The sequence below is a fragment of the Amblyomma americanum genome, chromosome 9 (assembly GCF_052857255.1).
Source record: "Amblyomma americanum isolate KBUSLIRL-KWMA chromosome 9, ASM5285725v1, whole genome shotgun sequence".
Classification (NCBI taxonomy): Eukaryota; Metazoa; Arthropoda; class Arachnida; order Ixodida; family Ixodidae; genus Amblyomma; species Amblyomma americanum.
Window position 1 is genome coordinate 31,484,773 of NC_135505.1, and position 27,953 is coordinate 31,512,725.

General features: G+C 41.5%; 1 protein-coding gene across 3 annotated transcripts in view; it reads right to left on the reverse strand.

Moving 5' to 3' along the window:
* Positions 1 to 27,953, reverse strand: part of LOC144104008 (dermonecrotic toxin SPH-like) — a 137,568-nt gene that overhangs the window by 62,862 nt on the left and 46,753 nt on the right. The window lies entirely within an intron of this gene.

The following is a 27,953-nucleotide window of genomic DNA, read 5'->3' on the forward strand; positions in this document are numbered from 1 at the left end:
AGCAGACTTTGCAGCCCGAATCTTTCAGGAAGCTTCTATATCTCTAGTCATTTAGTCACCGTTCCTATGTATCGCTCTGCCGAATAAGCACAGATTAGTGGTTAGACCTAATCAAGAAAAACGATCAATGAGCCAACAACTTCTGGTATGTTCTTGTCGTAAGAGTAACAGAAAATGCTAGACTAAAGACGACATTTTCACTCGCTATAATTGCCCTTCAAATCGTACAGGTGCCCGAAATATCGCTTTTTGTCCAATATGATTGCCAGTGTGAAAACTTATACTTGTTCTGCTTAAAAAACCGGCCCGGCGTCGTTGAGGTAAAAGCTATTGCCGAAGAAAAATGGTGCCACAGAGGGAGTTTTCTTACATCTCAAAATCAAAAGCGGTCATTTCTGAAGAGAGATGAAAGTAAACGCTGTGCGTTTGGGAACATCAAATCTGCATTTATGCACTGTGTATTGAGCAAGTCGGTTGTGGACTGGAGTGCTGCGGAATGCAGGGCAGCGGCGGTATTTATGCCTTCTACCGGAACAAAGTAAATGGTACTACTGCAACATAGCTATATTCTCCAGCGATTTTCGCTTTACTGAAGCTTCGAAATAAATAAACAACTTTTGTGCATGACTGAAAATAAGGTAACAAACAAGGAGGCGACGTCAGGTTTCAATTCTAATTTTTATTCTGCTGCGAACACAGTATCTGCAGGCGCTTCCTTCTAAAAGAGAGACAATTAGCGCAATATTAGAGACAAGAGTACAGTTTCTCATCGATGCTGCAGAAACTTTATCATAAACATTTCAAGGGTTGCATGCATGCCGTTTACTTGAACCGTTTGGGTTAAACTGATGTTACTTGGGTTCACGTTACTGAGGAGCCAGAACTTCTGAGAGATCTATTTTCTAGCTATTTATGCGTTAAAGCCATCAAATCTGAGTTCTTAGAACCCGGCAACAACTCCTGACCTGTTTTCATCATCAGTGCTCCGGTTACGTTCTTAGGCAAAGTGAGACCAATGCAACGAACAATATAAGAAATACTGGCCAATTCATGATTCTTGCGGAATTTAAAGGAGGCGTGATAGAGGCGCAACGGTAGCACAGCTATCAGTCCATCAAAGAAACCAAATTCCATCTTTGGAGTACAAACTCAACCGATTTCCTTGGAACAAGACCACTATTGTTCCTAGCATATTGCTGAACAAGTCTGCCTTGAACGACACCAAACATGACTGAATTGGCATCGGAATCGACTGACTTGGATCTAAAACTTAGTGTGGTGCCAGTGCAATGCGGAGCAGAACGAGCTGTAAACAGAGGTTCATGGTCATTATAGTCAGGAACGTCCAGGACAACTTGTAACATGCAGTTCGGTTTATTAAATGGGCATTATTTGCGATATAGCGGAAAGCGATAATGACGACAAAGTAAGAAAGCACACAACGCTTTCCTGAATTAGAAATCCTAATTAAAAAATCGCTTCTCTGCACAGTATGTACGCGCAAGAAAAGTGCACATAAAATAGAATGATGGAAGGGGCAGAAAACTACTTGACACCTGGCCACAGGAGAAAAGAAGCTAACAGTAAATAAAAATGTTAGTGAATGAAAAGAACAAAATGGTCAAGAGTGCATTTAAAGAAAAGAAAGCTGCAAAGGCGTGCAGATATATGATGTTGTTGGTAAGCTTAGTCTAAGCAGTTTCAATGAATGGCCTTGAAATGGCATGAATGATGAAAGAAATAAAATCAAATTTTTAGAACCAAGGCTGGGGACGACTGTGCTATTGCAAAAAAGAAATCCACGAATTAAAATAATTGCTTGTAAACAACATTCAGTCATGCCTGTTAATGACTCCATGGTATTAGCTTTATTTTGTGCTTGGCATATTAATTTTAGACAAACCGTTCTGTTCTGCATATCTTGGTCATTGACCATGCATCGCAATTCGTCACCCGAGTTACTGAGGGAGGCAATGTCAACAGCGAATCGCAGATTACTAAGGTCATCGTTATCATCAGCCTTACTGCACCTACTGCGGGAAAAATGCCTCTCCCACATATCTCCAAATAACACTGTCCTGTGCCAGCTGCGGCCGCCCTGTCCCCGAAAACTTCTCAGCCGAGCATCTAACTTTCTGCCGGCCCCTGCGAAGCTGCCCTTCCCTTGGAATCCACTCTTTTATCTTAAGGACCAGCGGTTATCTTGCCTTCGCATCACATGCCCTGCATAAGCCCATTTCTTCATCTTGATTTCGACTAGAATGTCATTAACCCGCATTTGTTCCTTCACCTGCTCTTCCCACTTTTTGTCTGGTAACGTTACACCTATCGTTTTCATTTCTCTAGCTCGCTGCCTGGTTCTCAATTTAAGCTCAACCTTTTTCATGAGCCTCCATGTTTCTGCCCCACCAATGAGTACCGGTAAGATAAAGCGGTTGAAAACTTTTCTCTCGACGAATATTGCGAAACTGCCATTCATGATCTTTGAGAACCTGCCATATGCGCTTCACCGAATGCTGTAGGTGGCACAACTTTCGTATTTTCGGAGAAGGCAAACTTTCGTACTTTAAGAAAAGACAAAGTGGAAAATTTTAGACGTGGTCCGGCAGCCAAATCTCGGGGTGAGACAAAGGCGGAAATTTTTGGAACTATGCCAGAGACTAAATTTCTGGGTGGGCCAAGTGCAAAAGTTTGGGGGTGCACCAAGTGGGAAACGTTTTGTGATGGGGCAACTCGAAATTTTGAGGTGGAAGAACTTGCATATTTTTGGAGAAGGGCAAACATCAAATTATTGGGGGGTGGGAGTAGTGTTAAATTTGTTTGGGTGGGCCAACTGCGAGGTTTAGAGGGTAGGCCAGCTACCAACTTTTGGAGGTGAACCAACTGCGAAATGATGAGGGTGAACGAAATGGCGAGTTTTGGGGTTATTTTTGAGGCTGACCAAGAGCATGATTTTCATGTTGGGTACACTGCCAATTTTCGGGCTGGTAGAAAGCCAGTTTGCATGAGTGGGCCAAGAGCCAATTTGTGCTCGAGATGCGACAACTTCCAAACTTTGGGAGTCCTTAGGAAGATATCAGATTTGACGGTCCTCTTTATTGTTTCCTCTGAGTTCACGTGAAGCTGATAGCGTCATCTGCCCATTTAACTGTCAGAGAATTTTCCTACAGAGAAACCGGGTGGTTTTTCATGCCAACTGAAATGCTTTTGTATTTTTTCAATTCAATTCTTTTTTTCAATTCAATTCTTTTATTCTCATTTCTTCAGTACAGTACATAACATCACTGTCTGGATCCTTAGCCAAAGGCTAGTTATGGATCCATGCAATAAAAGCAAAGAGATTAGTGAGGACAAATGATTTCTACTGCATGCCAAAATAATACACATAAGAATGGTGGAAAAATGCAAAGCGTACAAGCAAGATGGTTCTAATTACAGAAATACAAGAGGGCTCATGACAAAAAAAAACATATGAAGACATGAACAGCATTTTTTATACAAAATAAACGCAGTTGCCTTAGAAGTGATTATTCAATGACATATGAATGGCAAACCCAACATAGACACTACAGAGAATAATAAGAGACAATCACTAAGCAATTTGCATTGTAAATCAGGTAATTATTTGTGACAGAAAAAAGGTCTTTAGTGAAATATAAGGATTGGACGTTGCAAAGACTGCACAGGGGATTTTATTCCAAGTTTTTACCCCTTGATACTCGAAGCGGCGCTGGCCATAGTCATTGCGAGATGTAGGAACCAGAAATCTTCCCTGTGCTGCTGAACGGCTGTTAGTTGGGGCTCTATGGAATGTGTTCAAAGGAAAGGGGGAGGTGCCGGAGAGGACTCTTAGTACGAGTAGTGCAACGCGAAAATCTCGAAGCTGCAATGCCGGCATTATTTGGAGTCTAAAAAACAAAGGGCGAGAAGGCGTATATGGTGTTGTGCAAGTCATTATTCTCAGTTCCCGCTTCTGCAGGCGTAAAACAGGTTCAATGTAATTGATGTAAGTGAACCCCCATGATTCTATACAGTAGGTTAATTGGGACTGAAAGAAGCTAAAGTATATTGTTTTTAGTGTGTGTACTTCGAAATGTCGCCGAGCTTTGGCCAGAACGAAACATGCATAAGATAGTTTGCTACGCAATTTTTCGATATGCGGTTTCCAGTTTAATGCAGCGTCTAAGGTTACACCCAAGTACTGAATAGTCTTAACTTCTTCAATTTCTTTATCTCCTATCGTTATTGCGGAGCAGGTATTCTGGTATTTTTTATAAGGGGATGCAAATATAATATATTTAGTCTTGCCTATGTTCAAAGTGAGTCTATTTGTTAAAAACCATTTATTGACTATCTGAAGTTCTGAGTTTAAAGTATGCTTGGCTGTTTCAACGGAATTAGCGGTCACCAACAATAAGGTGTCGTCGGCGTACATAATGGCACGGGTATTTATTAGGCAATCGGGTAAGTTGTTTATGTAGAGTGTACAAAGCGTTAGCGTTAGTGACTTCATTCACTTGCTTCACTGAACAAAGTTTCACTTTTGTTCATTCGCTAACTTATCACAAGTTTCCACATTCTTGACTTTGCTCTTCCACACTTCAGTCTATGAATATAATGTTGAGTCTGCTTGTTCACACTTTGATTAGTACTCACAGCACTGCGCACATTGTCACATAGCCACATAAGAGCATTTTACCTGGGCGGTGGTTCCGCACAGAGACGTTACGCTACTCCTGCATCTATTGCAAAAGTGACCTGGATCAGATTGTGCGCGTTCTCCTGTGGCCACCACAGGCGGGTGCCACTTTGCTACTTTAAGCAACGATTTTAAATAATACTACATGCACTTTGCCACTCTTTTTATCGCTAACTCCCCAATTAAACTCCAAATACGCAAATATTTATTAACATACGCTCGTAATATAGGACTGTACATGAAAGACCACACCGCGCATATATAAAACCCTGTTTGTACCTTACCACACAGGAGCCACTGCGTGGTCTAGGGTCGTTAGTGAGCCTACCTGGGAACAGAGTTATGCTTTCAACTCTTGACTGAGATGTTTAAAAATTTTCATTTATCTAAAAGCAGTTAATTTATAAATTCAAGTGGTTTAGGAGATGCGCCAGGCTTAAGTTTATATTACAACTCCTTTTTCAATTATATTCATTCAAAGCAACCGCACCTGACCCGTGCTTCTCAAAGCGTGAGATGTGGGTTTTTTACTCATGTTACATTGGTTTCTCGACACAACGCCGACACTTTTCCTTTTCCACTGAACAGGACTGAAAACCTTTCCAGCCAACTGTCAGGCTTACCGTGAAATCAGAAAAGTGTGCGTCCAGTCAGTTGTCGAGCGCTGCCTGACCCAACGTTTTGCCTGCTATGTCTGAATGAAGAATGGCCGCGACATCTGTTTGGAATAGTTGTAGCCTCCAAATCGGCTGTTCGGCTTTCCTCTCGAGAGATGACGTCATACTAATGAAAAAATATTCTTTTTTCTCATTACGCGCTTTGTGAGCCTGAAGTTCGTAGAAATTGATGACTTTAGTGACGAAGACAATCAAGTGGGCTTGGCAGCAGCGCATCGGAAACGACGTTCACCAGCCCGTTCTGCTTTTTTGTCCAGGTCCTAGCCGGCCTGATACAAGCGCAAACGTCCGTTTTCAGCGCCTTACCTGGACTGCCTGCCGCTCTCGCCTGTGATGCCAGCATTGAGCTACGAGCACGTGGTGACTGGATGAAAGCCAGTGAAATCATCCTTGCTACTTTCAAGATTTCTGCGCATGCCCCGAAACCTCGGACGAGGAAACACGTGGCCAACCACGCCTTTATTAGAAGCACCTCATTGCCGAATACCTTTAGTGGCTTGGCAGCAGCACATCGGTAATGCTGCTCATAAAGCCATTCTGCCTTCATTTCCAGGTTTCTGCACACATGCCTACTAAATGCTTTCACAGCTGTAGCCGCTTTTTGGTGCTGCTGCACTGGCCACTTTGTATTCCGCACGTTTTATGTGATATCTGTGTATTTCCAAAGAATTTATTAGTATGTGTGGAACTTGAATCTAATCCAGGTCCAACACAGGAAGAAGTGTTGCTTCAGCTACTTTCTGGCTGCCCAATACGAATGCTTCTATTAAGGCAATAATTACATAGCATAGTGTCCTCGGGTGTAAAATTGGCGGTTTACCTGTGCGCATTACGAACCTATAAGCCAAGTTATAATACCTTGAGACATTAAACACAGAGGTCTGTAACTTAAATACAACTGTAACGGAACTTGAAAAAGACAAAGTTATACATGCTCAAAAAGGTTGATGACTTAGGAAACGAAGCCGTTGAAATAACTGGCTTGTTTACGGCTTTGAGTAGAAAGACAAAGAAACATCGCTTAGTCTTCATAACACGGTTACGAAAAAACTGTTTGAAGAGGAAAAATTAGAAGTAGAAATCATAGTGTGGAGTGGTACCGTAGACTGGGATAGAAAATGAAAATGAAGAGCCCCCTGCAGTCAAGAAATTTCAGGACTACAGATATAAAGTTACAGTACTACAGGCATGGTGAAAGCTGAAAGGTTCTGATTTTTCATTGGCAGAAGGCTTTTCCAGCCGAATTCGCGACATTAGAAAATAGCTGTTGCAAAAATGTTCAGAGGAGAAACCTAACGGCGCTAAAGTGAACTATTATTCGATAAACTAGTTGTTTATGGTGCTATGTTTCGATGGGATGTAGAGAAGGATGAGCGCTATACTATTGCTAAGAAGAGTGAATGACCGCGTTCTGTTGCGAAGCGAATCTTCACACTAAAAATGTGAACAGTCGAAACATTTTAAACAAAACTACACCCCTTCAGTGTTTGCTCCTTACTCTTGATGTAGAATTAGCTGCACTTACCGAAACTTGGCAAAGTTGCAACATATTTGATTCTTAATTTGTTCCAGAAAACTACCGAGTGTTTCTTAACAGCCCGGCTGTAAGAGGCGAAGGAGTAGTCATATTATTCAAGGCTTTATTAAAGATCTTCAAAATGCCTGATGTGGGTGGTGTAGAGGGTATAATTTATAAATTTTATAAAATAATGCTCGTTATATGGTCGCGCTCATTTCCAGGCCACCTAACTACTCCGTTAATCTCCTAAGAAACTTGAAAGAATATTTACAGCGACATGTGAAACCGAATGTTAGACTAATACTCTCTGTAGAGTTTCAAATACCTAGCATAGAATGGGTACCTTCTCCTATTCTACAAAGATTATTGAACAAAGAATGCCTGATATCTGCATTTAATTTGACCAGTTACAAGTTGATAAAAACTTTACAAGAGTTCACAATGGCTCAGCTTCAATTGTCGATTTATTTTTATGAAAGGTAATAATAAAAAGACGAGTTCAATATAACGACCAGAATTTCTAATCACAAAGCTGTCATACTGACCTTGAATAATGTAAAATTCGACCTCCTAGACACTGTCCATTTCTTTCCTAAGTTTTTTTTCCCTCATAATGAATCAAATACTGATATGCTAGACATTTATTATGACACCTTCATGAATACTTACTGCGATCTGAATGACCTATGGCTCTTATTGAAAAATATTCTATTTCAGTGCATTGAATTTTTTGTTCAGAAAATTGCTAAAGGTCTCGAAGATGTAACCCGTGGGTAAATCGAGACACGGTACGCTCATAACGAAAACTAAAAAATTCAGGGGGGCACTTTGTTGACCTAAAGTGCGGTGAGGCGAAAGCCGTTAGCGTGGCGTTGCTGATTGTGTCACTGATGTGCGGTTAAGATGGTAATTATGTACACAATTGTTTGTGAATCTCAAGTGCTGGAGACACTGGAGGGCATTTGGGAGGCATCCGCCTCATTCGACGGCTGTCTGCAAACACTCTCGAGCGTCTTTGACAAGAAGAACTACTAAGCATTGGCCGGAAGTAGCATTATCCTTAGCACGCTCGGCTACGGAACGGAAGGATGGTGCTTCGAGTCCCATTGCGAGAAAAGAATTTTTTTTCTTATCGAGTTGAAGAGCGTAACGGACGAACATACGGACGGACGCGAGCATGAGCAATTAAAGGCTTTCGCCTTAAAAGAATGTAAAGATCATTACGAGTAGGAAGTTGTTCTCGAAAAATCATCGGTCAACATTCAGAAAAACTGAAGAAGCAGATTGGCCGTGACCAGGAGCGATACTATTATACGGAACTAACCTCAAAAATAAATCTCCCCCCTGGAAAAATCTGGTGGCAAATAACACAAAGACCGCAATCAAACATGAAAATTACAGTGATTGACAGTTGTGAGCATGATATGTGTTGGTGTGCACGGCTTTTAACGGTTATTTCAAGTCGGTATTTACGGAGGAGAACGGCTTCCTTCCACACTATGCCCAAAGGTTACCTTTAATTCCTGATGTTGTAATCTCCGAAGCAGGTGTTCTGAATTTATTGTTCCAGATTGATATAAAAAATTTCGACGGGATGATATTTCTAACGCTTTCCTGAAGCGTTAGTCAGAGCGGTATTTCAAATATTTATGCATTTTGATCAGCAGGTCATTAAGTGAAGGCTCATTACCGGATGACTGGAGAACAGCTAGAATCTAGCTTATTAAAAAAAAACTGTATATTGAACATCAATTCTAAATTACCGTGTGATATCATTAAACTCAACACAATTGAAAATTTAAGAACATCTTATTTGAAACATATAGCTGATTTTCTTGAGCGAAATTCTTTTTTAACAATTGCAAAGAATGGTTCTAAATCAGGATTTTCTTCTAACACTCAGCTAGTTGAAACCATACCTGAGTTTACAGAGCCATTAAAAGAAGTAAACCAGACAAGCGCTATATTTATGGATCTAAAAAGAAAGCATTAGGCAATGTTTCGCATAATAAACTTTTTCAGAAACTAGATAATGTGACAAAAAATTACGCACTACTCGCATTGATTTCAGCTTAGCTCAAAAATCGTCCCCAGTTTGCGGTATTAAATAATGTTCCTTCCTCTATCGCTTCCGTTGATTCTGGAGTTCCCCAGAGGTTCGTTGTGAGCTTCTATTTTTGGTTTTTATCAATGATTGAATCCAATCACTCCGTTTAAGCCAGATTGTAAGCTGACGATTGTGTGCTGTATGAAAGAATTACAACTTAGGATCAAGTAAGGTAAAACACGAATATTGCGAACGTATTACCTTAGTGTAACCAATAGAAAATGTGCGCTTGCTAAGATAAAACAGTGTTCATGCGCATAACCGTGAAAAGAAAGTCCCCCACTTCATAATACTGCTAATAATTATTACCTTTCTGAAGTAAATATCCACAATTACCTAGGGCTTCGTATTTCCAATAACCGGTCCTGGATTGAACACATTGATAAAGTCACCGCGAATGCCCTTCGCGAGCTCTTTTTCCTTTGACGTGCTTTAAAGCTCGCGCGCTCTAGGATACGTGTGGTTGAATACACTGTTATTCGCCCAATGTTAGAACATGCCGTCTTAATCTGCGATTCCTTCACCAAAACTAACACTGCTAAATTAGAGCGAGTTCAGAGGAAATCAGCACGGTTTATTTACAACTCATGTGGTTGTACATCTATCAGCCATCTATTTAGTCAAAGTAGTTTGCTTCCAGTTTCTCATAGAAGCCGGACCTGTCGTTTGAAATTCTTTTTTTCAGTTATTCAAAGCCGAATACAATATTACCGCCTCCAACATTTTATCGTACTAAACTGAATAAAACACAAGGCAACAACACGATTTTATAGTGATGCGATAATTAACTTCAATAAGTATTCCTATTTCCTTAGAACGATTACTGAATCGAATAATATCAATAATGATGCAGTATCACAAACGTCCCTAAAATGTTTGAAGCCCCCCTTTAGATTTCTCAGATCTTTTTCACCACATGATATCCTTTTGCATTTGTATCGTGTATTTTGCTTTTCTTTCTCAGTTTATTCTTTTGTATTATTGATTTATAATTTTATTTTGGCACCTTCAGAGTTTAGCCGCCACGGTTGCTCAGGGGTTATGGCACTCGGCTACTGACGTGAAAGGCGTGGGCTCGATCCCAGCCACGGTGGTCGAATTTCGATCGAGGAGAAATTCTAGAGTCCCGTGTGTTTTGCGATGTCAGTGTACGTTAAATAACCACAGGTGGTCGAAATGATTCGGGAGCCTTTCATTGCGGCGTCCCTCACAGCCTGCGTAGCTTTGGGACGTTAAACTCTATAAACCATATCATCTTAAGAGCTTGTTTATTGATAATTCTACCACCCGTGACATGTGGCTAATCGCAAAGGTCACAAAAAATTTAAAATCAAATCATGTAATAAAATGTCTAAATACCCACATTCAAGCTTCAATAACCATGTTCATCATATTAATGGAAGGGGTTTCATCCTGCACTATAGAGGGAATTATTACAGACTCTGATTACTATTGTGCACAACGCTATTTCGCAGCTTTTTCGCAGTGGGATTTATTTCACAAGTTCGTGATATTGCTTGGCACCAATTTAGCACGGTTACTATCATGACTAACGTTTGTGTTTTTATGTTGTTTTGTAGACCAGTAACCGTCATTTGTAAATAAAGTCAGTTAGGCTTAGTCGCATGTCCTTCGATGTATACGCTGAGGCAGATTTCGTCGGCTGTTGATATCACGCGACGTTTGCACGTGAGAATGGAATTTACACCCATTGCGACCGCAATACGAAAGGTTCTTTAGGACTGTAAAAAAAAGAAACACCAGTTTATGTATTGCGTGCAAAACCTCGTATGATTTAATGAGGCCTGCCAGTCGCCGCAAAAATTGTTAAGAGAAAACGGGAACTTTTGCAATGCATTATATGGCGCTGCATATCAAGAGCTCAAAAAATATTGGCGAATCAATGCATATCTTTAAATATCTGCGTTATGTGCAACTGTATATAGCCACATATTTTGACAATTACAATATATCTTACTGAAACTTGCAATATGTTCTTCTATACGGCAAGTACTTATGTTTTAATGGCATCTACTGAACATCTACCAGCTTTGCTGCTAGGCTTCCATAGCACATCTGAGTAGCTTTGAGCACGTCTAGCTATATGCTTTTCTTATGCTGACCTCACAGCTTGTCACATGTTTCGGAAAATGCACTTTTAACCGAAATATCAAAGAAATCTAAACTGCCACTCATACACTCGTCACACTAAACTAGAGTATTTTCACACATCATTATAATCACACCTCCCTGTGCACTTGCGACTCCAGTGAAATTATTTGGTTCTTGTCTAGGCGCATTATAGTTATTCTACTTTATACATTTGACAGAACTGTTCCGTAGTCGCGAGGAAAAATTTATTTCATTGACTAAGAAATCTATGTGCTGCTCTGATCGTGTGGGCTTAGACATTTTAAACCACTCCCATTTTTTTTGCATGTCTACGAGCCATACTGAGCTCAGCAAATATCTGAGCACTGTTCTATATAATGTCATGTCTCTGAGGGGCCATAAGTAATTTAAATTTTTTTCAGATAGCTTAAGGTGCGCATGCGTTTTATTTAATTTATAGCTCTGATCTCTATTGTGTAGTCTACATCCGTTGTAAGGTGTTTCAGGTTGCTTTTTGGCGGTCAGACCTGTGATGCAGCGGAGGGTGCTAAGAATCTCTGGCTCCGGACAGGCCGCCATTGGAATCTGAACCTGGCAACGTTTAACGCTAGAACTTTAGCTAGTGAGGCTAGCCTAGCAGTGCTGTTTGAGGAAATAGCGGGAATTAAATGGGATGTGATAGGGCTTAGCGAAGTTAGGAGGACAGGTGAGGCGTATACAGTACTAAAGGACGGACACATACTGTGCTATCGCGGGTTAGAGGATAGACGAGAACTAGGTGTGGGTTTCCTCATTAATAAGGATATAGCTGGCAACGTAGAGGAGTTCTACAGTATTAACGAGAGGGTAGCAGCTATAGTAATTAGGCTGAATAGGAGGTACAAGCTGAAAGTGGTGCAGGCCTACGCACCCACATCCAGCCATGATGACCAGACTGTTGAAAGCTTCTATGAGGACGTAGAATCAGCAATGAATAGAGTAAAATCGCAGTACACTGTACTGATGGGCGACTTCAACGCGAAGGTGGGCAAGAAGCAGGCTGACGACCACGCGGTAGGTGACTATGGGATAGGCTCTAGAAATAGCAGGGGAGAGTTATTAGTCGAATTCGCGGATAGAAATAATTTACGGATCATGAATACCTTCTTCCGCAAACAAGAAAACAGGAAGTGGACCTGGAAGAGCCCCAATGGTGAGATTAAAAATGAAATCGACTTCATACTATGCGCTAAACCTGGCATCATTCAGGATGTGGCCGTCCTCGGAAGGGTGCGTTGCAGCGACCATAGAATGGTAAGGTCTAGAATTAGCTTAGACTTGAAGAGGGAACGGAAGAAGCTAGCGAAGAAGAAGACCATTAACGAGTTAGCCGTAAGAGGGAAAGCACAGGAGTTTAGGATAGCGCTGCAAAACAGATATTCGGCTTTAACTGAGGAAGATGATCTTGATGTTCATTCAATGCACGATAACCTGACATCAATAATTACGGAGTGCGCAGTAGAAGTAGGCGGTAGGACAGTTCGAAAAGATACCGGGAAGCTATCTCAGGTGACGAAAGATCTGATTAAGAAGCGCCAAAACATGAATGCATCTAACACTACCGATAGAATAGAGCTAACGGAGCTATCAAAGTTAATAAATAAGCGCAAGGTAGCCGACATAAGGAAGTTTAATATAGAGAGAATCGAGCATGCTATAAAAAACGGAGGTAGCCTAAAAACAGTGAAGAGGAAACTAGGCATAGGGAAAAACCAGATGTATGCATTAAGAGATAAGCAGGGCAATGTCATTAGCAATATGGATAAGATAGTTAACGTAGCCGAAGAGGTCTACACAGACCTGTACAGTAGCCAATGTAATCAGAGCGCTAATAAAAAAGACAGCAGTGCACAGCAATGCGTCATCCCGCCAGTAACGAAAGACGAAGTAAAGAAAGCCTTAGAAGCAATGAAAAGGGGAAAAGCAGCTGGGGAGGATCAAGTAACAGCAGATCTGTTGAAGGATGGAGGGGACATCGTGCTAGAAAAACTAGCCACCCTGTATACGCAATGCCTTATGACCTCGACTGTACCAGAAGCTTGGAAGAATGCAAACATTATCTTAATTCATAAGAAGGGAGACGCCAAGGACTTAAAAAATTACAGGCCGATCAGCTTACTATCCGTTGCCTACAAAGTATTTACTAAGGTAATCGCTAATAGAGTCAGGGCAACGTTAGACTTTAATCAACCAAAAGATCAGGCAGGCTTTCGTAAAGGATATTCCACAATAGATCATATTCACACTATCAATCAGGTGATAGAGAAATGCGCAGAATATAACCAACCTCTCTATATAGCTTTCATTGATTACGAGAAAGCATTCGACTCAGTGGAAACCTCAGCAGTCATACAGGCATTGCGTAATCAGGGGGTAGAAGAGCCTTATGTCAAAATACTGGAAGATATATATAGCAACTGCACAGCTACTATAGTCCTCGATAAAGTCAGCAATAAAATTCCAATAAGAAAGGGTGTCAGGCAAGGAGACACGATCTCGCCAATGCTGTTCACCGCATGTTTGCAGGAGGTTTTTCGAGGCCTGAATTGGGAACAGTTGGGAATAAGAATAAATGGAGAATACCTAAATAATCTGCGATTTGCTTATGACATTGCCTTGCTGAGTCACTCAGGAGGTGAACTGCAAATCATGATCAACGAGTTAGACAGTCATAGCAGATCGATGGGTCTAAAAATTAACATGCAGAAAACCAAGGTAATGTTCAACAGCCTAGCAAGGGAACAACAGTTCACAATTGGCAGCGAGAGCCTAGAAATTGTGCCGGAATACGTCTACTTAGGGCAGGTAGTGACAGCTGATCCGGATCATGAGAAGGAGATAACTAGAAGGATAAGAATGGGGTGGAGCGCATATGGCAAATTCTCGCAGATCATGAGTGGCAGTTTACCAATTTCCCTCAAGAGGAAAGTGTACAACAGCATAATCTTACCGGTACTCACCTACGGGGCAGAAACGTGGAGGCTAACGAAAAGAGTTCAGCTTAAGTTAAGGACAACGCAGCGAGCCATGGAAAGAAAAATGATAGGCGTAACGTTAAGAGATCGGAAGCGGGCAGAGTGGGTGAGGGAACAAACACGGGTTAATGACATCCTGGTCGAAATCAAGAGAAAGAAATGGGCTTGGGCAGGGCATGTAATGCGAAGGCAAGATAACCGCTGGTCTTTAAGGGTAACGGAGTGGGTTCCAAGAGAAAGTAAGCGTAGCAGGGGGCGGCAGAAGGTTAGGTGGGCGGATGAGATTAAGAAGTTTGCAGGCAAAGGGTGGATGCAGCTGGCAAAGGATAGGGTTAATTGGAGAGACATGGGAGAGGCCTTTGCCCTGCAGTGGGTGTAGTTAGGCTGATGATGATGATGATGATGATGATGATGAACACAAGTTTTTAAAATATAACACTGCATGAACTGATAGAAAACAAAAGTGAGGAATAATGACAAAACAGTAGGAAAAGGAGGAAAAAGCATGTCTAGGCTAACTCTTGGCTCAAGTGACCAAAAAGGGATGCTTACATGACCCTCGCTCTCCAAGAATCCAATGCACTTCATATAAAACTGTGCTTTCTATTATTTGCAAAATTTGATGACACTGAACTAAGAACCTGTTAAATACAATTATGATCCAAAAAGCCGCTTTGGGCGGCCAAGTTATTGCCCATGCCACGCTTCTGTTGTGTAGCAAGCAGTCATAAATAAAAGTCTGTGTACTGCCCAGTATGCTCTTTATAGCATCGCCAGCAGGATATTGGGATCTTGTACACCATGCGAGATATGCAATAGGTGAAAAGTTAAATTCATGTGTTTAGAACAACCTGTCTACTATTTTATCTCCTACTGACTTTCTTGAAAGTTTTGAAAGTTAGCAACGGGCGAATAAAGTATTCTTTGCTCTAATCCATCCACATATCTTAATATAAGAGCAGATCCCTAGCCTTCGACTTCACTGGGCACGGCGGACCACACGGAAAACTGGCTCTAAGCATGCCTCCCCTTCTGCTGCTTGGCTTCGCCGATGAAAACGACATGTGCTACAACCACACCCGCTTGCCAGTATCAACTGATACAACTTTCACCGTTCCCCCTGTCCATGACACAGCAAGGCTCATCCGTCCCCCTGCCGGCCACTTCGGTTGGGGAGTGACGTCATCCTCAAAAACCGGTATAAGAGCAGATCCCCAGCGCTTCGACTTCACTGGGCACGGCGGACCACACGGAAAACGGTCTCTAAGCGTGCCTTCCCTTCTGCTTATCCAGGTTGGTTGCTACTCCTCATGCAAAAGCGATAACCGTATGTTGCTGGTCCTGCCGTGCCCATGGCGTTTGATGTGCATTGCATATGAATGCTTAATTGTGTGCAAACTGCTCTTATGCGGTGATGTAGAAAGCAACCCTGGCCCCACTGTTCAGGAAATGTTCGACAAAATCATGGAATCCCAAACCATCATACAGCAGGAAATTTCGGAACTGAAAGTTTTCCAATGTAAGCTAGATATATCTCTCAGCTCCTTAGCAACTAGACTAGATCGCATAGAACATCTGTTTGGCGACTTCAAGGCCGGTATTGAACCACTTGCTCCAATCGAACAGCATATGAATTCGATAAAGCAGTCATTTTCCTAGCAACATCAAAAGCTCACTAACCTGGAGGATCGCAGTCGTCGCTCGAATTTGATTATACATGGCATAATGGAAGATACCTCTGAAACTGAAGAGGAACTTAAAAAAGAGTTGATTTCTGAGGTCTTTGAAAAACACCTTGGTGTCTCAACGTCATTCATTGCCCGTATACATAGAATAGGAAAAGCAAATAACTCAAAACGTCCTGTAATCGCATTCTTCCAAGATTTTAATGAAAAGTAGGCCCTGTATGCAAATGTTAGTAAACTTAAAGGTTCGGCTTTTTTCATACAAAATGATTATTCTAAGGAGACACTAAGAAAACGAAAATTGCTTTGGGAATCTTTCAAAACCGAAAGGAAGGATGGAAAGAAGGCTTATCTCGTTCATGACAAGCTCAAAATTGGCAACAGCATGTACGCTTGGAACGATTCAACTGAACAACGGATTATCCTTTCTCCTCTCTCTTCTAGTAACTCTGACTGACAGACCACCTTAGATAACCCAGCTCTTCGTGACCTTGTTATCTTAAACATAAATGCCCAAAGCATAGTGAACAAGGCAACTGCCCTTGAGATCGCTCTGTTTACTCACAGCCCTGATATAGTTGTTATAACCGAGACTTGGCATCACTGTGATATCATAATGATTGCATCTTTCCTCCACCATAAACTGTATTTAGGCGTGATAGGGGGTCACGAGGAGGTGGCGTAGCCATTTTATTAAAACCGAATGTTTCCGCTATAGTTCTAAATTCACCAGAAAACCATGAAAGCATTGCTCTGAAAATCACATATCTTGGCTACACTTTCATCTTATGTGCACTGTATAGGCCCCCTAATTCAGACATGGACTATCTGCATAAGCTGCAGGATTTTTTCTTCAACTAAAGATATAAAAATTTGATACTTGCGGGGGATTTCAATCTGCCAACCATAAACTGGTCTAACGAAAACCTTGGATGTTCTGAAAATGCTGACGCTATCTATGATATAATGTTATCCCACAACCTTCAGCAAATAGTCACCAAATCAACCAGAATACATGGTTCTATTGAGTCAATCTTAGATTTAGTATTCATATAACGCTCTTATTGTGATTGCACAGTATCTGTTCATGACGGGATATCTGATCACAAGTTAATAGTCGTATCTTCACCTGTAGTCCACGGACGTATAGAAAAAGCAAAGCATAAGAACGTAAATGATTATTCAAAAGCACTGGATGAATCTACCCTTGATTACTTGGAATTAGCTTATGAAAGCTTTGAGGGAATCAGTGTCACACAGTTATGGAACACGTTCAAGGAACACTGTAAATATTGTATCAATAGCTTCATACCCGATAAGAAGAAGCGCTTAAAGAAAGCAAATCCCTGGATAAATCGCCAGTTTTAGTCAGTTAGCTATTTTAGCAGAATAGCTTTCTTCTAGCATTACATCAGAACAAAAAACATTACTTTACAGAGAGTCTTCCACAATTTACACGAAATGATCCCCATAAATTTTGGGATCACCTTAGAACTTCCCACAAGCAAACAACTCAAATCACTGTGCATAACAACGTGGTTACGTGTCCTCAATCAATTGCTACGCATTTCAATGCCTACTTTCATTCTGTATTTTCTGAAGAAAGTGCCAATGAACATGTGTTTGACCTTCCACCTGAAAAATCAATCACTGTATCCTACGAAGGCGTTGTTGAATCCCTACTCCGGTTAGATACCAAAAGTTCGTATGGTTCAGATGACATACCAAACGCCTTCTTCCGCCGTTATGCTGAATCATTAGCTCAATTCTTAACAAAAATTTTCTGTTTATCCTTATCGTCTTTTTCATTGCCCCCCGACTGGCTAACCGCCAGAGTTGTGCCTGTGCATAAAAAGGGGGACCGCGCGTGTTTAAGCAATTACCGTCCGATTTCTTCGACGAGTACCTGCTGCAAACTAATCGAACACATTATCGCTAACCACATACTTGGAATATTAAACTCTAAAGGATGCTTGTCTACATTTCAACACGGCTTCAGGAAGGTTTTTAAACTGTCACGCAGTTGGTTACTGCTATCCATAACTTTAGTTCCGTATTAGATAAATCTGGACAACTGCACATAATTTTTTACACTTCAGCAAAGCGTTTGATAAAGTTCCCCATAATAAACTTCTTGAAAAACTGAAATTAATAGGCGTGCCCTTGACCTTAGTAAACTGGATTGCTCCTACCTACAAAATCGAACACAGTTTGTGGATATTGGTGGCATCTCTTCCACGTTACTTCCAGTGACATCTGGCGTACCCCAAGGAAGTGTACTAGGTCAACTGTTATTTTTGGTTTATGTAAACGACATTGTGTGTTCCATTGATAGAAATGTTAAAATTAGTTTATTTGCCGATGACTGCATGCTGTATACCCAAATAAGGTCTGTGGCTGACCAAATATTTCTGAATGATGCGTTCCGCGAAATTGTGGCCTGGTGTGACAGATCAGGAATGGTCTTCAATTCTGATAAGACTATGCTTTTGCGCATGACAAGAAAGAAACTTCCTATCCATTTTAGGTACTCTGCTTGCGGCACCGCTATCTCGGAAGTCGAAAAATACAAATTATAGGCGTTTTAATAAATTCACAGCTTAACTGGAGCGACCATGTTTATTACATCTGTTCATCTGCGTTAAAAAAACTTGGATTTTTGAAACACAACTCAAAGGAGCATCCAGTCACGTTAAGCTATTAGCCTATAACTCCCTTTTTCGGTCCAAACTTGAGTATGCGGCTATAGTGTGGGACCCGTGCACCAAGAAAGATATAGCAAAAATAGAAAACGTGCAAAGGCGGGCTGTGCGCTTCATTTACAATAAATTCAAGAGAACTGATTCCCCATCTGCTTTAATGGCCTCCAACGAAATTAAACCTCTTCATATAAGACGGAAAATTGCTCGATAAGGTTTCTTCATTCACTCATCCAGGGAGAGTTTGGAATTTCTTCTTCACCTTATGTTACACCTTCAACTACACGAAAAACCCGTCACCAACATACCCATGCCCTAACACCATATTTTGCGAAAACTAACTTGTTTAAATACTCATACTTTCTGTGCACAGTAAACGATTGGAATGCACTGCCTGAACAGATTGTCTCAAGTGACAGTTTTGAAAGAAATCTTAGCAATGAATTTTGACGCGCAGATTGATGTGCAATGTATTTCCTTTGACTTGTTTCGTTCATTTGTGTCATGTGTCAAACCTTTTGTCTATGTAATAACTTTATGGTGTTTGTAAATATGCCTTGTTATCTGCCCTTCCTGCTTTGACCACATGAGGTCTGCAGTATTATGTAAATAAAAATAAATAATGTTATCAGACAAGGATTGCGAAATTGAGGGTCTCGTAACAGCATCCACCTGAGGAAAGCCAATCATAACAGAAACCGAGTAAAGCATAGTGGAATGTTTCTATTTCGTTTTAAAACGCTGTTCCACCGACGTATATCTAACCTGCTTTCGTCTAAACATTCAGTCTGCAAGACATAAAGACGAACTATCCGTCTTTCTTGATGAATTCAGTTTTGAATTCGGTGCCATATTTTTGACTGAAACTTGGTACACACGCACCACTGAAGTTTACAAACGAGACTGCTACCAAACCTTCTTCCTAAGTCGGACATCTAAACATGGGGTTGGAGTGGCAATACTAAAGAAACATTCTCTAAACTGCGATATTATACCCGAATTTTCTTTCGTAAGTGATGATGTAGAATGTTTAACGGATGCGTCACAAAGAAATGTGTTTTCAGTCATGTACAGACCACCGGATTCTTCTCTTGATGTTTTTATCGGTCATTTAGATCACTTGCTGAATTATGTCAATCAAGAAAATCTTAACCTCATTCTCGGTGGAGATCTCAGTATCTACTTGCTGACGCCAACTCCTGCTTAAATGACGTTTGTATCAACGATAGAGTCCAGTGGCCATCTTACTTTAACCCAAACTGAAACCCGCGTCACAATGCAAACTGCTACCATTCTTGATATTTTTGTAGCCAACATAAATAGTAATTATATTTTTCCAGAGTTCGATGCTGTGATATTAGTGACCACTACCCGATTTATGTACTTGTACGGGGCATCAAAAAGCAAACAACTGATTTACCCGCCGTGAAAACAACACAGTGCATCACACCCGTGACCCTTGAAGCGTTTCGTTCGAGTATTATAATTATACGAAAGTTGGAACGGTGTATTTTCTTCCGATGCAGCCGATGATGCCTATGAGCTATTCATTTCTCGTTTTAAGTCATTATATTATGAACATTTTAAAGATAAGGTCATCAAGAAGTCAAGAAGGAATCGTAAACCTTGGATCAACCGCCATACTCTAAAGATGATTAAAAGGAAACCCAAGTTGTTCATGAAATTTATAAAAACAAAGTCGCTGGCTGATCAACAAAAATTCAAAGACTATCGTAATAAGCTAACTACTCATTTAAGAAATGACAAAAGAAAATATCTGCATAATGAGTTTATGAGCGAAAATTGCGATGGAAGCGCTGTAGTCCGGATGAAAATAAACAAACTAGTTGATTGCAAATCAAGTTCTGCAGGTGTCACTAGTTTTACTCTCGAAGGTCATAAGGTAAAAGGAATCGAGCTTGCAGAAAAGTTCAATCATTTTTTTTAAGGATGGTGTTTCATAAAACGCACCCTCAAAACTGTTAATCCCAATATAAAAGCCAATGATCACAGTGTATTTTTAGATCCTACCAATGAAAATAGTGTTCGCAGTATTTTTAATTCCGTAAATAATTGCATAGCTTGTGATATAGATAACATACAAATTGCGCCGATAAAATACGTAATTGACTGCATAGCTTCTATTCTCACCCATATTTACAATCGCGCCCTGTCTACTGGTTTATTCCCAAAGTTAATGCAAGTATCAGAAGTTATCGTTGTCTACAAAACGGGAGATGAAAGTGATATGTCTAATTATTGACCAATTTCAATATTACCGGCCTTTTCAAAAGGCTTAGAGAGAATAATCTACAAAAGAATAATTATTTTTTGCTTAAAGTTCAGTCTTTTTCCCCTTCCCCGCATGGCATTATCTACGGGAAATCAACCGAAACGGCGTTATTAAATAAAAAAAAAAACTACTCTGGATGCAACTGAAAATCGAGAAATCTGTATTGGTATTTTTGTAGACTTTTCAAAGGCTTTCGACTGCCTCAATAATGGTGTTTTACTGCAGAAACTGGATATATACGGCATGAGCGGAACGCCCTTAAACCTTGTAAAGCCTTACCTTCAACATCGTTATCAGAAAGTCCAAATAGGGTCCCATCTGTCATGATATCAATCAGTTTGTACTGATGTGCGCAAGGCAGCATCTTAGGGCCTCGCCTGTTCATATTATAGAAAAATGATACAGTTACAATACATGATAAACCAAAATACGTCGTTTACGCCGATGATACAAGCTTATTTTTTCAAGGCACCTCATTTCAGCTTCTTCTCCCAATTATAAATGCCGCAATGAATCGATTAAAAACCTGGAGTGAAAGTAATGTACTACATTTAAACACTGAAAAAACTCATCATTATCATCATCAGCCTTTCTGCACCCACTGCCGGGCAAAGGCCTCACCCTTGGCTCTCCAATTAACCCTGTCCTTTGCCAGCTGTATCCACCCTTTGCCTGCAAACTTCTTAATCTCATCCGCCCATCAAACCTTCTGCCGCCATCTGCTACGCTTACTTTCCCTTTGAAATCCACTCCGTTACCCTTAAGGACCAGCGGTTATCTTGCCTTCGCATTACGTGCCCTGCCCAAGCCCATTTCTTCCTCTTGGTATTGACTAGGATGTCCTTAACGCGTGTTTGCTCCTTCACCCACTCTGCCCGCTTCCGATCTCTTAACGTTACACCTATCATTTTTCTTTCCATGGCTCGCTGCGTTGTCCTTAACTTAAGCTGAACTCTTTTCGTTAGCCTCCACGTTTCTGCCCCGTAGGTGAGTACCGGTAAGATACAGCGGTTGTACAGTTTTCTCTTGAGGGAAATCGGTAAACTGCCACTCATTATCTGAGAGAACCTGCCATATGCGCTCTACCCCATTCTTATCCTTCTAGTTATCTCCCTCTCGTGATCCGTATCAGCTGTCACTACCTGCCCTAAGTAGGCGTATTTCTTTACAACTTCCAGGCTCTCTCTGCCAATTGTGAAGTACTGTTTCCTTGCTAGACTGTTGAACATTACCATGGTTTCTGCGTGTTAATTTTGACCCAGCGTTCTGCCCTGCCTGTCTAACTCATTGATCATGGTTTGCAGTTCACCTCCTGAGTGAATCCGCAAGGCAATGTCATCAGCGAATCGCAGATTATTTAGGTATTCTCCATTGCTCTTATTCCCAACTGTTCCCAATTCATGGCTTGGTATACCTCCTGTAAACAGACGGTGAATAGCATTGGCGAGATCGTGTCTCCTTGCCTGACGTCCTTCCTTATGGGAATTTTATTGCTGACCTTATGGAGGACTATAGTAGCTGTGAAGTTGCTATATATATCTTCCAGTATTTTGACATAAGGCTCTTCTACCCTCTGGTTACGCAATTCCTGTATGACTGCTGAGGTTTCTACTGAGTCAAATTCTTTCTCGTAATCAATGAAGGCTAAATATAGAGGTTGGTTATAGTGCTCATTTCTCTGTCACCTGATTGATAGTTTGAATATGATCTGTTGTGGAATATCCTTTACGAAAGCCTGCCTGATCATTCGGTTGATTAAAGCCTAAGGTTGCCCTGACTCTATTTGGGATTACCTTAGTAAATACTTTGTAGGCAACGGATAGTAAGCTGATCGGTCTGTAATTTTTCTAATCCTTGGCGTCTCCCTTCTTATGAATTAAGATAATGTTTGCACTCTTCCAAGCTTCTGGCACAGTCGAGGTCATAAGGCATTACGTATACAGGGCGGCTAGTTTTTCTAGCACGATCCCCCCCCCCCCCCAATCCTTCAACAGATCAGCTGTTACATGATCCTCCCCAGCTGCTTTCCCCACTTCCAATGCTCCTATCGCTTTCTTTACTTCATCTTCGTTACTGGCGGGATGACGCATTGCTGTGTACTACTGTCTTTCTCAATAACGCTCTGATTACATTGGCTACTGTACAGGTCTGTGTAGAACTCCTCGGCCACGTTAACTATCTTATCCATATTGCTAATGACATCACATGGCTTGTCTCTTAACGCATACATCTGGGTTCTCTCCATATTAAACTTCATTATGTCGGCTACCTTGCACTTATTTATTAACTTCGATAACTCTGTGAGTTAAATTCTGTCTTTAGGCTTAGACGCCCTCATGCTTTGGAGCTTCTTAATCAGATCTTTCGTCACCTGAGATAGCTTTCCGGTATTCTGTCGAACTGTCCTACCGCCTACTTCTACTGCGCCCTCCGTAATGATGGCTGTGAGATCATCGTTCGTTGTATGAACATGAAGATCGTCCATCAGTGCAGTGTACTGTGATTTTACTTTATTCATTGCAGATTCTACGTCCTCATAGAAACTTTCAATGGTCTGGTCATCATGGCTGGACGTGGGCGCGTAGGCCTGCACCACTTTCAGCTTGTACCTCCTATTCAGCCTAATTACTATACCTGCTACCCTCTCGTTATTACTATAGAACTCCTCTACGTTGCCAGCTATATCCTGATTAATAAAGAATCCCACACCTAGTTCTCGTCTATCCGCTAATCCGCGATAGCACAGTATGTGTCCGTCCTTTAGTAGTGTATACGCCTCACCTGTCCTCCTACCTAAGCTAAGCCCTATAACATCCCATTTAATTCCCGCTAGTTCCTCGAACAGCACTGCTAAACTAGCTTCACTAGATAAAGTACTGGTGTTAAACGTTGCCAGGTTCAGATTCCGATGGCGGCCTGTCCGGAACCAGAAATTCTCAGCACCCTCGGCTGCGTCACAGGTCTGGCCGCAGCCGTGGTCTGTTGCTCCGCATGCGCTGGGGAATGAAGGCCGAGGGTTAATTGGTTTCTTCATAGAAGGTTGTGGCCAGGTACTACATTAGGGTGGCCAAGTCCTGTTCTGTTTTAATTGGCGCCGAAAGGTGCTCTTAGCTTCATGTCATGAGAGCAAAGGGTATTTTTTCCTAAGGTGTAGATCAACTGGAGTTCATTTCGCCGATAAATAGTCGACATTCGCTTGCGACGATGTGCATTCCAACGGGCTGTGCTTTGCTGTTTTCGATTTCGATCATTCGTTCTGGCAGCATAGGTCGGGCACGAAAAGGGGCACGAGGTACTGCCTCGAATACTGCCTGAAACTTTACAGATATGAGGGTTGATAAACCGAGACTCAGAGCTGGCAGTTCTATGAGAAACTAGCAACACATGGCATCCCTAGTTACATTGGTGGATTTGTTCGTGCAGGCTTCTCAGATGGGGCATCCTTTACATGGTTCATGGCAACATTTCTCACCGAAGCTGCTTCGAAGGCATATGGAACTATGCGACTAGTTTTGCGTCACGATGTGTTATTGAGATATTCTGAACCCAGATGCTGGAGCATCTTTAGACTCAAGCAACAACCATATAATGACACACCAGCGGTTGACTGCCACTTCTCGTGGCACATAGTTCGTAAGGACATTTTAGATGAGGCGCGAAATGGCTCGACTGAAATTTTGAACAAGATTTTGGATGTTTATAAACGCCTCGATTTCTTCACTGTGTTGAAGTGCGAGCGGCCAGTCTATTTATTATTATTAATATTATTATTATTAATAATAATAATAATAATAATAATAATAATAATAATAATTGGTTTTTGGGGAAAGGAAATCGCGCAGTATCTGTCTCATATATCGTTGGACACCTGAACCGCGCCGTAAGGGAAGAGATAAAGGAGGGAGTGAAAGAAGAAAGGAAGAAAGGGAGGGCTCCGTAATAATTTCGACCCTCTGTCTATTTTGCAGTGTCTGAATTCAGACAATCTTCAGAAAATCGTGTTACGATGTTAGCAGTGGTGTTAGCTAACCCAAGTCTATTGAAAGCTCTTTGGTTGCGTTGTTTTGCGAAATAATATGTGGTAGAATTGCACTTAGTGCATCATAGTGCATTCGGACATCAGATAACGCAATGAGAGCGCTCGGAGGGCTATCACGTTCGAGCAGTGAATGCGCCCCTTCGCTCATCGTTGAAAGCAGGAAAAGAAACCGCCACCGTTTAGTGTTTCGGCCTGCAAAGGTCAGAAATAATTCGTGAAGAGGAAATACAATTTGTCTGGGAAAGATAGCAACTTTAAATTTAGATATTTACACTAGCCATTTTCCTGCACATCTGAAACAATTAGGCATGTAAGCAATAGCGGGTTCGGAGATTGAAGATGCAGTCTAGAGCGCTAATCCAAGTTTTAACGCGCGTTGGCGACAATATAAATCACTGTATAAGTATCCATAGGATGTTTCAGCTTTCGGGTAATGTCCCTTTCTTTTTCACTCAGTATTTCTCATATAAACACCTCTGTGTGGTTTAACTTTGGTTTAAGTTCAACACAATTACACTTTCTAGCTTACCAGCCGTATTCACTTCTGCAATCACTTGGCCGTTAGACAGGCAACCATATATCGTATGACGCAACTAACAGCAAGCGAATTTGAAAAAAAAATACGGGAAATCTGAGCCAAGTCAAAATATTTCTGTGCTTTTGTTGTCGCATAGCCTAGTTAGCAGTATTTTTTTTCTGGAAGCAATGAGAAGCAGAGGATAGCAAACTTTTCACTATTCGTGTCAGGGGAACGAAAATGGAATATAATTTTTATACATCCGAATGAGTGCGAAAATTACGGGTTTGTGCGACGTCGAACAGGACAATGAGTGCATAATGCCGCGAGACGGAGCGTTCGCGCTTTAACATTTTTCTCGGGTTTACTACATTCGAATCAATGCGAAAGCACGGATTTGTGCTGCGTATAATGCGATGATGAGCGGACAGTGCCACAAGGCGGAGCGTTGGCGCTTCTCGAGCATACAGTCGGCATGACACGATTTTGCTAGGCTCTGAACCTCGTGATTAGTGATGCGTATATAGACGACCATAATGAGCGAGCAGGGGCGCGGGACGGAGCGGACATACATCGGCACGAGGCGATTCCGATAAGCCCTGAACCTCCGGATTAGTGCTTTCGCGCTGTTAAAGTGTCAACGCTAGAGTTGTAGATCATCTCAATATACAGCTGCCCGAGTTTTTTGCACCATGGTGCCATTTATGCAAACTATTTTTTTTCAGTATCGAAAACGAGCTCACTAAATACAAAAAAGCTTGCATATTACAGTGATACGGCTGCAGCATCCTAAGGCGAACCTCTGAGAACAGAAGCCGCATTTCTTCGAAGCCGTGAGACAGTTGTGACAGAGCTCTGCGTGTGCTATGGGTGTGCACTAAGCGGGAGATGTGTGTTCGCAGCTGTCACTTGCTAGCTTTCTTGTTAGACGTGCAAATAAAGCTCTGTAAATGCCGCTTTGGAGCGAAAAATTTCAGCTATTCTTGTTTTTCAGGACAATCTGAAACTTTTCAACTGCCAGTCTATTCTTGAAGCCAATATTATAGCCGCTCGCCATTTAGTTCTTAGGGATCAGTTCATTTAGAAATCAATTAATCAGTTAAATACCGCCCAATCGGCGACGTGCTCAGAAAATATCAATTCGTTTTACTGAGCAATGACACTTGCTCTGTTTGAAAAGCATGGCCACTTTTATGTGGACCGCCTGGAATATTGCAGCGCAGGCAATGGTTTGCCATGTCACAACTTCTAATACGGTGGAACCCTCGTTTTGCTAAAGCTAATTTGAGCGAAGTACTAACAATCATGGGAAAGCGTCGGTTGAAGGCTAGGGTTGCTGCAATTAAGTTGAGCCATGTTCAACATTATGAGTTATCAGTGTCCACAACGTCGCAAACACATGTAAGAACGGTAAGTCGCAGGAGTGGTTATGCATTGTATGAGAGCAGCGGTGCCATGATATTTATTTTAAGGGCCTGCTTGCAGGTTCAGTCTCTGAAAGGAGGACCTTCCGCAGTTCCGTATAATCTTGGAAATCTAGCAGCACGGTGTTCAGGATGCACTTATGCAAATGACTGTCCAGCATAATATCCCCGAAAAACAGCGCGCTCTTCTCTGTCTTCTTTCTCTGTACCGTGTAAGCGCGCTGTTTTTTTTTTTCGGTGATATCATGTACCAACTGGCCCCGTCGCTATCTCTAATGTCCTGCATATTTTAGTGACTTTTGTGTCTTCAATGCGGTTCCAATTATTAAATTGCAACTCCTAAAAAGTCCCACTGATATTCCTGAGCACTCTTCTCTTGGCGAGTTGGTTCATAACCGCAATTAATGGATTAAACTTGCGCAAAGGAACTAAAGAAAAAAGAGACGCGAGGACAGGACACAGCGCCTGTCGTGTCCTCGCCGTCTCTTTCTTCTTCAATCCCTTTGCACAAGTTCACTCCTTTAATCGAAATTCCCAGTAGCTTACTAGAACCTGTGTCGAACCATATTAAATGTGCAATCTTCTCATGAGTGCTTCAGTCGTATTAAAAATATTGTACCAATGCTGTAAAACTTCGTACCGCAATTTCAGCAAGAAAGGCGTGAGGCAAATTATTTAAGGCACGAATTTTCGCTTGCTGCTACCCGTCTGTATGTGTTATGCAAATGCTGCGCGAGGTATACCCACGCAGCTGTTGAAGGGTACAGAACATCACCACCTGTATGTTACTCGTGGTTTACTTTCAATGTGGTTTAAGCGGTGAGAAATACACTTATATGTCGTGAACGACTTATGCTGCAATTTCTGTGAAACATAAGGCGGGATCTCATTTGGAAGCAGTCGTTCAATATTCATTTTATTTCGCAGCATCCCTAGACAACTAACTACTTTACCTATGATAGACGGCAAAGAAACAAGTATGATTTTTACCTAGCAGAGAACAATGACTGCGCTTTAATAAAACTCATGTTGCAAAGTGCTTCAAATGGCTTTCATAAGAAAATATTCCTGAGCTGACCTAGCATTTCAAGTCCTTCCTGCGACAAGACAGGTGTGCACAGGGTATCCTGCACCGTAGGGTGTCATTTAAAACAGGCATGATTGAAGG